Genomic DNA, 12072 nt, shown 5'->3' on the forward strand with positions numbered 1-12072 from the left:
AGAGGATGGCGACTTCATCTTAGGTACTTTGGTCATGATAGCAAGAATGAGGTCCCTGGAGAAGGCCATTATACTTGATAATGTAAAGAGGGTCACAGGAAAAAAGAAGACCCTCCACATGATGGATTGGCACAGCATCTTCAACAATAAATTCAAACATAGAAATGATTTTGAGGATGGTGCAGGACCCTGCAATGTTTCATTCTGTTGTACAAAGGGTTGCTATGAGTTAGAACAGACTCAACGGCACCTAACAACAACAATTAACACAGCCACTAAGCTCAAAGTTCTATTTAAAAGCCCTTGGTCTATTTAATAAACACTCAGTGCATCTTTGACCCATCTTTAATTCAATATGCTTACTATAGCTTCTATACAGATATCATATCACAACATTACACTGCACTGTATTGACCTGTCATAAAAAAATCTCTTTCTTCTCTGAGCTCCCTATGTGACTCTTCACCATTCAAATCATCCTGGACTGCACATGCACATATCTGTGAACCTTAAAAACAATACCTCTTATGAAACATCTAATATTCTAAAGAAAACCTACCAAAAAAAAATTAGAAATTCTACAAAATGTATCCGGAATCATTTTCATTGTCAAGATTTCATATATTTTTTCAGTTCATTAGAATCTTTAATATAACATATGTTGTTATTGTTGTTAGGTGCTGTCGAGTCAGTTCCAATTCATAGCAACTCTATGTACAATAGAATGAAACACTGACTAGTCCTGCGCCATCCTCACTATCATTGCTATGTTTAAGCCAATTGTTGCAGCCACTGTGTCAGTTCATCTCATTGAGCGTCTTCCTTTTTTTCACTGACCCTCTACCAAGTATGGCGTCCTTCTCCAGGGACTGATCCCTCCTGATAACATGTCCAAAGTACGTGAGATGAAGTCTCGCCATCCTCACTTCCAAGGAACACTCTGGCTGTGCTTCTTCCAAGGTAGATTTCTTTGCTCTTCTGGCAGTCCACGACACATTCAATATTCTTCACCAAAACTGTAATTCAAAGGCAGCAATTCTTCAGTCTTCGGTATTCATTGTCCAGCTTTTGCATGCATATGAGATGCTTGAAAACACCATGGCTTGGGTCACATGCACCTTAGCTCTCAAAGGACACCTTTGCTTTTTAACACTTTAAATAGGTCTTCTGCAGCAGATTTGCCCAATGCAATGTGTCTTTTGGTTTCTTGACTGCTGCTTCCATGGGTGTTGGTTGTGGGTCCAGGTAAAATGAAATCCTTGACAACTTCAATGTTTTCTCCATTTATCATGATGTTGCTTATTGGTCCAGTTGTGAGGATTTTTGTTTTCCTTATGTTGAGGTGCAATCCATACTGAAGGCCGTACTCTTCGAACTTCATCAGTAAGTGCTTCAAGTCCTCTTCACTTTTTTTTTCCACTGTAACATTTCTTCACTATAACATATAGGTATTATGAAATATGCTGTCACTAATTCACTTTAGCTACAGCTAAAGGTTCATAACTTTCCTTCCCAACTCCTCTGCATCCTTACCGGTTATTCAGGTAATATGATAATAATGTATCTCAAAATAACTGTAAAAATCAACTTACAATAATATAAATGAGATTTTAAATATCACATGTGAGATGCACTTAAAGCATAAAATGATAATTTAATATTAATATCTTTATCATTTTCTACTACCTAGCTCTTTAGAAGATTTAGTTCACAACTTAAACATGTACCATAATGACTGAAATATTTTAAACACTAGAGATTAACAAAACAAGTGGTGAGATTTCTTGAAATCAAAAAAAAAAAAAAAAACTAATGCAGTGAAAGAATTATGCCTTTGCCATACATTCACCCATTTTCTATCTTTGGGCAATGATCTGTCCCCTGTAAAATCCAAGTAGCAGTAAAGGCAAATAGCTTTGAAGGCTAGACAAATATTTGCAAAAAATGACCCAGATTCATTCTCATTGCTTTCATGTTCATTCTCTCTTTCTCGTTCTCCACAGTTCTTGTTTCTTTGTTTTCTGTAACTATTGGTGATTTCCTATTCTGTATCATTTTTTTAAGGAAAAGAGACAACATGGTCAAAAACCATAGAATGAAAGTCAAACTTACACTATGCTATACTGTGATAAACAGTAACTTCCAAGGGTAGCATTTAAAAATAAAGGGTTATCTAACCAAAAATCGACTCATGAGAAAATAGCTACATTGTCACCAACTTATATAAAAAAGGAACTTCAAAAAGTATGGCTTCACATTATGTATTAACTAATATTCTTAAACACTTTTCTTACTTTACTAGCTCACACCAATTAATTTTCCAGCCTACCCACTCATACAGAAATTATACATATTATAAAACAGGGTAATGACATCTTTTATTCATCAAACCTAATCTCTCCAAATGAATTAGTATTTTACATCACTGAATCAGAGAGTGTTAACAACTGAAAGGAAACTGAGGCCTAGAGAACTTATGCAACAATCTCAAACAACTAGCTAGTAGCAGAGCTGAGGCTAGGACCCACTTCTCCAAACTCCAAAGCATCAAAGATTAGGGACTATCTCCAAATTCCAAAGGGACTATCTCCAAACACCAAAGCACTGAGCGCTGTACAGAAAAGAGAGAAGAAATGGTCCTGGCCCTAAAAAATCTATAGTTGCTTACTTCTCTGATGAATATTGCCCTGTGATCAGAGTAATGGAGGTAACTACAAAGCTAATGCAAACAGATTTTTTTTTTAAACAATTTGGTTAACCCCAAAATCATTGTTGTATAGTTCTAGCACATGTAATGTGATTGTTTCCCTCCTGAATCTACACTTTTTAAATTAGATTGGCTTGAAGTCAACATTAAAATAAACTAGGATTCAAAAACAAAAACTGTTAAAGGGTGGAAATAAAGATGAGAGTGGGAGTAGGGAGAGGCATTCAAGCTAAACACATGCTGGCTGTCAAAAGAAAGTCATACCAAAATTAGAAAATCATCACACTTAACCCTCAAAACATAATCCAAGCATGTTTGATAGAGAGTGGCTATAATTGTAAGTGAGCTCCTTCATCCATTTTCTCTACACTCCTGGCTTTAAATAGTTAAACCTTATTTCAAAAGGTGGGTAGTAAGAATCTGGAAAAAAGAGACAACAGGAAGAAATTGGGTTTCAAAAATCACAGCATTCTAGCTAAGGGTAAGAGTTTCACACGATCTCTGTGAGGTCAACGTGAAGAAAATCAGGGAAGAATAGCTCATGGTCATCATTAAAACCTATGACTACACTCTGTAGACCCAATACAGATAAACTTAGATCTCCTCCAGGGAATTTTTGGGACACTTTTGCTTTAGAAATGGGGAAAACCCACTGTACTAATGATGTAACATTTCAGACTCCAGAGCAGACAGTTGTACCTCTTTAACACTCACTAAACCCTGATAGGAGGAGCCTTGGTGGTCCAGTGGTTAAGCTACTAATCTAAGGGCTAGTAGTAGCTCAAACCCACCAGCTGCTCCAAGGGAGGATGTGGCAGTCTGCTTCCTCAAAGATTTACAGCCTTGGAAACCCTGTGGGGCAGTTCTATTCTGTCCTATAGAGTCTCTATGAGTCGGCATCACTTCGATTGCAAAAGGTTTAGGTTTTTTGCTTGTTTGTTTTGTTTTGTTTTTTAGCAAGCTTTAACAGAAAGAAGAGGAAAAAAGGGAAGGAGTGAAGAGAAAGGAAAGAGAGAGGTATGAAGGAGGAAGGGAGAGAAAAAAGAAAAAACAAGAAAGAAAGGGTTGCTATCCTTCTGGAAACTAGAATCTTTTAAAGCAATCTACAAAGGAAAACTTTTACAAGAAAAAAATCAAATTCATTTCAGAATTATTGATGATGTTGGTGTTTGTTTCTAGATGAAGAGGATTTCACTTTAAAACACAGGAGTAATAACTACACCATCACAATTGAGTCATGTTTTATTTTTATAGTATATATTGTATACTCATCAAAGGAGTCCTGGTGGTGCAGTGGTTAAGTGTTTGGTTGCTAACCAAAAGGTTGGTGGTTTGAACCCACCAGTCACTCTGCAGGAGGAAGATGTGCCAGTCAGCTTCTATATTTACAGCCTTGGAAACCCTATGGAGCAGTTCTACTCTGTCCTATAGGGTTGCTATGAATCAGAAGTGACTTGATGGCAGTGGGTTTGGTTTAGGACACTGCATCAAGACAGGGATAAAGAGGAAGAATGAAAAGTGAACAGTCAATAAAAAATGAAAGAACCAGGGTACTTAAAGTCCTTTGTTTATTAGCTTCCTTAAGCCCATTTACTCAAAAGTTAAATGTTAGCTTACTTCCTTGCTTAAATCTCAGTTCCCAGATAGGCAGCATAAAGCAAAATAAATATTAATTTTCTCTTCCACCAAAAAGTGTAACTTAAAACCAGCTGGTCATAGAAGGAGTAAGGTTGTCCAGGGTAGGTACAAATGAAAATACTTTGTCATGCTTAAAAGAACTAAAATCATTCAGACACTCAAACTACACAATCATTCAACTTTTTTTTTTTTTTAATCAGAAGAGAGGAACAAGTGATTTCACAGTATGAAGAAAAAATCAAACAATTTAGGATGGGGAAAAAGGCAGCTTGAAGACATTACCCAAAAATAGCACTTTTTTCTCCCTCTCTATTTTGTTTTTTTTTTATTATTCTGACTCCTCGCACATGTGACTCTGTCTGAGCGTGTACGATCACGTCGACACTGGTTATTTTCGTATCCTCTAGCAGGGTAGCCATAGATTCGGCACAGTTTGATATGCAAGCACAATTTATCCATTAGTTTTTCTAATGCTCTTCTTCATACCCAGAAAATATAAGCAGGCATTTAAAAAGTAAAAATATTTACTTTACCATGAAGTACGTAATTTCAAACTCATTAGAAATTGATATTGCACCTTACAGTAGGGAGACACAAATAAGAAACTTATGAAGACCCTATAGTTTCAAACTGTTGGAAGATGTATAAATTGGTACATCATTTCTGGAAAACAACTTGGCAGTATATATCAAAATAATTAAAAAATAGATTTTAGATTTCTAGGAATTTATTCAACAGAAGTAATTATGGCGATATTTAAAGATCTGCATATTAAATATGTCCACTAAAGTACTGATAACAATTCAGAAAAATTGAAAACAACCTAAATGTTCAACTGTTAGTATTAATACATTTAACATTTATTCAACAAATGTGTTGAGTGCCTACTATGTGCACAGCATGGTGGACTGGTTATATTAAATATGCATCCTTAAAGTACAATACGTTCTAATGTTTTTAATACAGTTTAAGAAAAATCCTATGATCCCAAATTTATTCATAAATTTTATACAATTCCGTTAAATCACAAGTGGAGTTGTTCTGGGAAAACTGGGGTGAAACATGACAAAACGAATCTGAAGTTCATCTGGAAAAGTAAATGCTTGGTAATAAAGATTATTTGGGGAAAAATGAGTAATTTCATCAAAATATATTATACAATTTCCCTAACTAAAGGTATGCCAAATAAATGGACAGACCAATTAAACAAACAAAAAGTCAAACAATAGACCCAAATATTTCTAATAAGATGTCTATGATAATGGTGGTATTTCAAAGATGGGTTGTATGACTAATATTGTTGCAACAATTGGTTCTTAATATCCAAATCTCACATCACACCCCAAAATAAATTCCAGATGGGCTAAAAATACTAAAGGTAAAAAAAATTAATAATACTATAATAAAATATATGTGAATATTTACAAAATGTTGGGTGGGGGAAATCTTCCTAAAAATGACACCAAAGGCAGAAACCCAAAAGGAAAAGACTAAATCTCTAGATTTGACTAGAGAGATATGAGTACTAAAAATTTTAATTAAAAAATGACAAACGGGAAAATTCTGCATCACATGAAAAACGGTTAAAATTTTAGCATATAAAGACCTCTTACAAATCAGTAAGAATTAATTGACCATTAGAACAATGGGCATTATTTTGTGCTATGTTGTTCTAAATTCTATTTTATATATAGTCACTCATCTGATCCTTGCAACAATCCAAAGACATAAGTAATAGTATTATCCCCATTTTACAGATAAGGAACTGAGCCACTGAGAGATCAAGTAAATGATCCAAGGTTATAAAGCTGAGAAGTAGAGGTGGTAGAGCCAAGATTCAAATGCTGTCACCACCAGTCTGACTCCAAAGTCTATGCCACCTCTCAAAGGATAGGAATACGAAATTTACACATAAAAAATGCAAATACACAATAAACAAAAAAAATTCTATTTCCCTTGTAATCAAAGAGATAAAAGTTAAACCAAAAATAAGATGCCATTTTCTTCCTGGTCATTGGGTTCTTTCTACCACACTGGAAATGATTAAAAATAATGGTAATAATTGATGTCAGCACGATGTGTTAAAATGGGTACTCTCATACACTGCTGGTCAAGAGTACTGGTTCAGTTTTTCGGGAGGGGGTGTTTTGGTAATATGAATCAAGTGTCCTTATAAAGTGCTTGCCCAACACTTCTATTTCTAAAAATTTAAGCTAAAAAATATCAGATTGAGCAACAAAGCCGTTTATTGCAATATTGTTAATAACAGTGGGAAATCAGAAATAGCCTTAACTAGCGATGATTAGCTGAACTATGAAATGTCTACAAATGGAATAGTATGCAATCATTAAAGTAACAGCGTAGAACATATGCTATCATGGGAAAATATAAATGATATGCTATACTGTTAAAAAGATTATAAAATATTTATTATCTTACATAGCAAAAGGAAATACATATTTCATACACTAAAAATCCCCCTTGTGTCCGTCAGTTTCTTGTACCGTGGGGGCTTGCATGTTTGCTGTGATGCTGGAAGCTATGCCAACAGTATTCCAATACCAGCAGGGTCACCCACAGCAGACAGGTTTCAGCTGAGGTTCCAGACTAAGATAGGCTAGGAAGAAGGATCTAGCAATGTAATTCTGAAAAAAATTAGCCAGTGAAAACCTTATGAATAGCAGCAGAACACTGTCTGATATACTGTCAGAAGATGAGCCCCCCAGGTTGGAAGGCAAACAAAAGATGGCTGGGAAAGAGCTGCCTCCTCAAGGTAGAGTCGGCCTTAACGATGTGGACGGAGTCAAGCTTTCGGGACCTTCATCTGCTGATGTGGCATGACTCAAAATGAGAAGAATCAGCTGCAAACATCGATTAGTAATCGGAACCTGGAATGAACAAAGCATGAATCTAGAAAAACTGAAAATCATCAAAAATGAAATGGAATGCGCAAAGATTAATATCCTAGGTATTAGTGAGTTGAAATGCACTGGTACTGGCCATTTTGAATCGGATAATCATATGGTCTACTATGTCAGGAATGACAACTTGAAGAGGAATAGCATTGCATTCATTGTCAAAAAGAACATTTCAAGATCTATCCTGAAGTACAGCGTTGTCAGTAATAGGATAATATCCATACGCCTACGAGGAAGACCAGTTAATATCAGTATTATTCAAATTTATGCACCAACCACTAAGACCAAAGATGAAGAAATTGAAGATTTTTACCAGCTTCTGCAGTCTGAAATTAATCAAACATGCAATCAGGAAATACTGATAATTACTGGTGATGGGAATGTGAAAGTTGAAAAAAAAGAAGGGTTGATAGTAGGAAAATATGGCCTTGGTGACAGAAACAATGCTGGAGATCACATGATAGAATTTTGCAAGACCAACGACTTCTTCATCGCAAATACCTTTTTTCACCAACAGGAACAGTGACTATACACATGGACCTTGCCAAATGGAATACAAAGGAATCAAATCGACTACAGCTGTGGAAAGAGATGATGGAAAAGCACAATGTCATCAGTTAGAACAAGGCCAGGGGCCGACTGTGGAACACACCATCAATTGCTCATATGCAAGTCCAAGTGGAAACTGAAGAAAATTAGAACAAGTCCATGAAAGCCACCCTTGAATACATCCCACCTGAATTTAGAGACCATCTCAAGAACAGATGTGACACGTTGAACACTAATGACCAAAGACCAGACGAGTTGTGGAATGACATCAAAGATGTCATATATGAGGAAAGCAAGAGGTCATTAAAAAGACAGGAAAGAAAGGAAAGACTAAAATGGATGTCTGAAGAGACTCTGAAACTTGCTCTTTAACATCGAGCAGCTAAGGCAAAAGGAAGAAAAGATGAAGCAAAAGAACTGAACAGAAGATTTCAAAGGGCAGCTCGAGAAGACAAAGTACTATAACGGCATGTGCAAGGAGCTGGAGATAGTAAACCAAAAGGGAAGAACAACTTGGCATTTCTCAAGCTGAAAGAACCTAAGAAAAAAATGCAAGCCTTGAGTTGCAATAGTGAAGGATTCTATGGGGAAAATATTAAACGATGCAGGAAGCATCAAAAGAAGACGGAACAAATACACAGTCATACCAAAAAGAATTGGTCGACATTCAACCATTTCAAGAGGTAGCGTATGATCAGGAACCAATGGTGCTGAAGGAAGAAGTCCAAGCTCCACTGAAGGCACTGGCGAAAAACAAGGCTCTGGGAATTGGTGGAATATCAATTGAGATGTTTCAGCAAAGGGACGCAACACTGGAAGTGCTCATTTGTTTATGCCAAGAAATTTGGAAGACAGCTACCTGGCCAATTGAATGAAAGAGATCCATATTTATGCCTATTCCCAAGATACAACAAAATACGGAAATTATCGAACAATATCATTACTACGACATGCAAGTAAAATTTTGCTGAAGATCATTCCAAAGCAGCTGCAGCAGTATATCAACGGGGAACCGGCAGAAATTCAGGCCAGATTCAGAAGAGGACATGGAACCAGGGTTATCATTGCTGATGTCAGATGGATCTTGGCTGAAAGCAGAGAATATCAGAAAGATGTTTGCTTGTGTTTTATTGACTATGCAAAGGCATTCAACTGTGTGGGTCATAATAAAATATCGATAACATTGTGAAGAATGGGAATTCCAAAACACTTAATTGTGCTCATGAGGAACCCGTACACAGATCAAGAGGCAGTTGTTCTGACAGAACAAGATGATACTGCGTGATTTAAATTCAGGAAGGATGTCCGTCAGGGTTGTATCATACCTATTCAATCTGTATGCTAAGCAAATAATCCAAGATGCTGGACTATACGAAGAATAGGGCATCAGGATTGGAGGAAGACTCATTAACAACCTGAGTTATGCAGATGACACAATCTTGCTTACTGAAAGTGAAGAGGACTTGAAGCACTTCCTGATGAAGATCAAAGACCACAGTCTTCAGTATGAATTACACCTCAACATAAAGAAAACAAAAATCCTAACAACTGGACCAATAAGCCACATCATAATAAACAGAGAAAAGACTGAAGTTATCAAGGATTTCATTTTACTTGGATCTACAATCAATACCCGTGGGAGCCAAACCAGAAAAACCCATTGCCATCAAGTCGATTCTGACTCATAGCAACCCTATAGGACAGAGTAGAACTGCCCCAGAGGGCTTCCAAGGAGCACCTGGTGGATTCAAACTGCCAGCCTTTTGGTTAGGTGCCAGAGTTCTTAACCACTATGCCACCAGAGTTTAAAGAAATCAAAAGACTCTGCATTGGGCAAATCTGCTGCAAAAAAAAAGGATCTCTTTAAAATGTTGAAAAGCAAAGACATCACCTTGAAGATTAGGGTGAGCCTGGCCCCCTCCCCAAAAAAAACTAAGCCACGGCATTTTCAATCACATCATACGCATGCAAAAGTTGGACAATGAATAAGGAAGGCCAAAGAAGAATTGACACCTTTGAATTGTGGTGCTGGCAAAGAATATTGAATATACCATGGACTGCCAAAAGAATGAACAAATCTATCTTGGAAGAAGTACAACCAGAGTGCTCCTTAGAAGCAAGGATGGCAAGACTGTGTCTTACATACTTTGGACATGTTGTCAGGAGGGATCAGTCCCTGAAGGACATCATTCTTGGTAAAATACAGGGTCAGTGGAAAAGAGGAAAACCCTCAATGAGATGGACTGACACAGTGGCTGCAACCATGGGCTCAAGCATAATGATTGTGAGCACGGCACAGGACTGGGCAGTGTTTTGTTCTATGGTACATAGGGTCACTATGAGTCGGAAATGACTCGGCGGCTCCTAACAACAACAAATGTTAAAATATATATATATAATAGATAAATGATATAAAATTTTAATATACCTCAAAGTATAGAAAAAAAAACCTGTTGCCGTCGAGTAGATTCTGACTCATAGAACTACCCTATAGGGTTTCCAAGGAACGACTGTTGGATTTTAACTGCCAACCATTTGGTTAGCAGCTGAGCTCTTAACCATTGTGCCGCCAGGGCTCCAATCAAATTATATAACCACTATAATATTGAGGAGTATATCAAAATATACACTCCTCAATATTAAATTATATCTGGACAAAGGAACACAATTTCTTTTTCTTCATCCTTATATGTATTTCCTGAACTTCCTATATGCAGTAAGCATTACTTTTATAACAAATAATAAAGTTCATTTTAAAAAGAAAAGGTACATAGGAGAAGAATATTTAATGGTATGGAGAAATGTTCATGATATGTGAACTTTTACAAAGCAGGTTACAAAACAGCATGTGCGATAAGATCCCATTTTTTCTTTTAAAACTATGTGTATCTAAGTGAAAAAACTTCAAGGATATAATCACTGTAAGAATTTTGAGGTATTTCTAGATATATTATGGGAGAAATATTTTTAGTTGTTTTTTTTTTTTTTTTTTCCTAAATTGTCTCCAATGGCCATGGATTGTTTTTCTAATCACGGGAAAAAAAAAAAAAAATCAATGAGAAAGACTATATTTTACCCTTTTCTCCAAACCCTAATTCCACCAAAAAATTGTTTAACAAACCTATAAGGCTGAAAGTGAAAAATAACATATTGCCTTCATTATTGCCAAAACAGAGACCATAGATATGCTAGCTTTTCTATGAAAAGTAAATCTCATAAATGTATTAGTATATTCTGTTCAATCAGAAACTTTACTTACAGTGATGAAGACCCTTACATGATCTATATCAAGCTTTAAATGAGCCCTACAGAGAAATCAGGCAAATCTCTTTGATATGTGTCTATCTATTGATAAATAAGTAGATATCATCAATAAGATTATTGAAAAGTGGTTAAACAGATGATAAAAAGCAAATGTGCTAACACTGGTCGACAATGTAGTCAGACGAAAAAATACCACAATCATTTGGCAGCGTGGTATTGCTAAAAGTCCTGGCCTGATTCCTAAATATGTGATCTCGGACAAACGAATTAATTAATCTCTCCAAGTTTCAGATTCTTCAGCTTTAGCTTATAGTTTTAAAAAAAAAGACTCTTTCTCTTTAAATTTATACAAAAAAACTATACAAATGTAAAGAATTTTCATAAGACTAAGCTAATGTAAACCCTGGAGGAGCTCCTGAATAATATCTACTTAGCTAAACATAGATGAAGATGATATTGACATGAGATAAAAAGAGGATTTTTAAAAGAAAAAAACATGAAGAAAGAGAAAATGTATTCTTTATAATGATGAATTTATAGGCAATCAAGTTTCAGTAAAACTTCGTAGCTTTTTCCCATTTTCAGAAGGCCAGAAGAACTAGGGACCAAATTTCTGAATTTTGGCTGCCAGCCCAAAGTCTACCTAATCATCCAGCAGCACTTCTCCACATGGAGAGGCTGATACAGCATCAACAAATTCTTTATCAAAATCAACACTTTGTAACACTGAGAAAATTAAAAGTGTTGTAATCTATAAATGGCCCAGCCTGTTTTCTTAAAACTTTATCCCAATTGGACGCTATTTTTAAAAGTGTTTGAAAAAGTATCTCTTCACTGCATTTTTTTAAAGTTACATATACTTTCTTCCATCCCTTAGAAAGTCTGCTTGTTCTTGTAATTTTCTATGTGATATTTATACACATTCTTCATGGAAATATGCATTAATATAGTCATTTTCATTTTCTCCATTAAAGAGAAACCATGCTTGAAACCTTT

The 12072-nt window shown here is 35.9% G+C and overlaps 1 protein-coding gene across 25 annotated transcripts in view; it reads right to left on the reverse strand.

Moving 5' to 3' along the window:
- The window catches only part of SOX6 (SRY-box transcription factor 6), a 657692-nt gene that overhangs the window by 397445 nt on the left and 248175 nt on the right, over positions 1–12072 (reverse strand). The gene's annotated exons all lie outside the window — the stretch shown is intronic.

Source organism: Elephas maximus, chromosome 7 (genome assembly GCF_024166365.1).
Source record: "Elephas maximus indicus isolate mEleMax1 chromosome 7, mEleMax1 primary haplotype, whole genome shotgun sequence".
NCBI lineage: Eukaryota > Metazoa > Chordata > Mammalia > Proboscidea > Elephantidae > Elephas > Elephas maximus.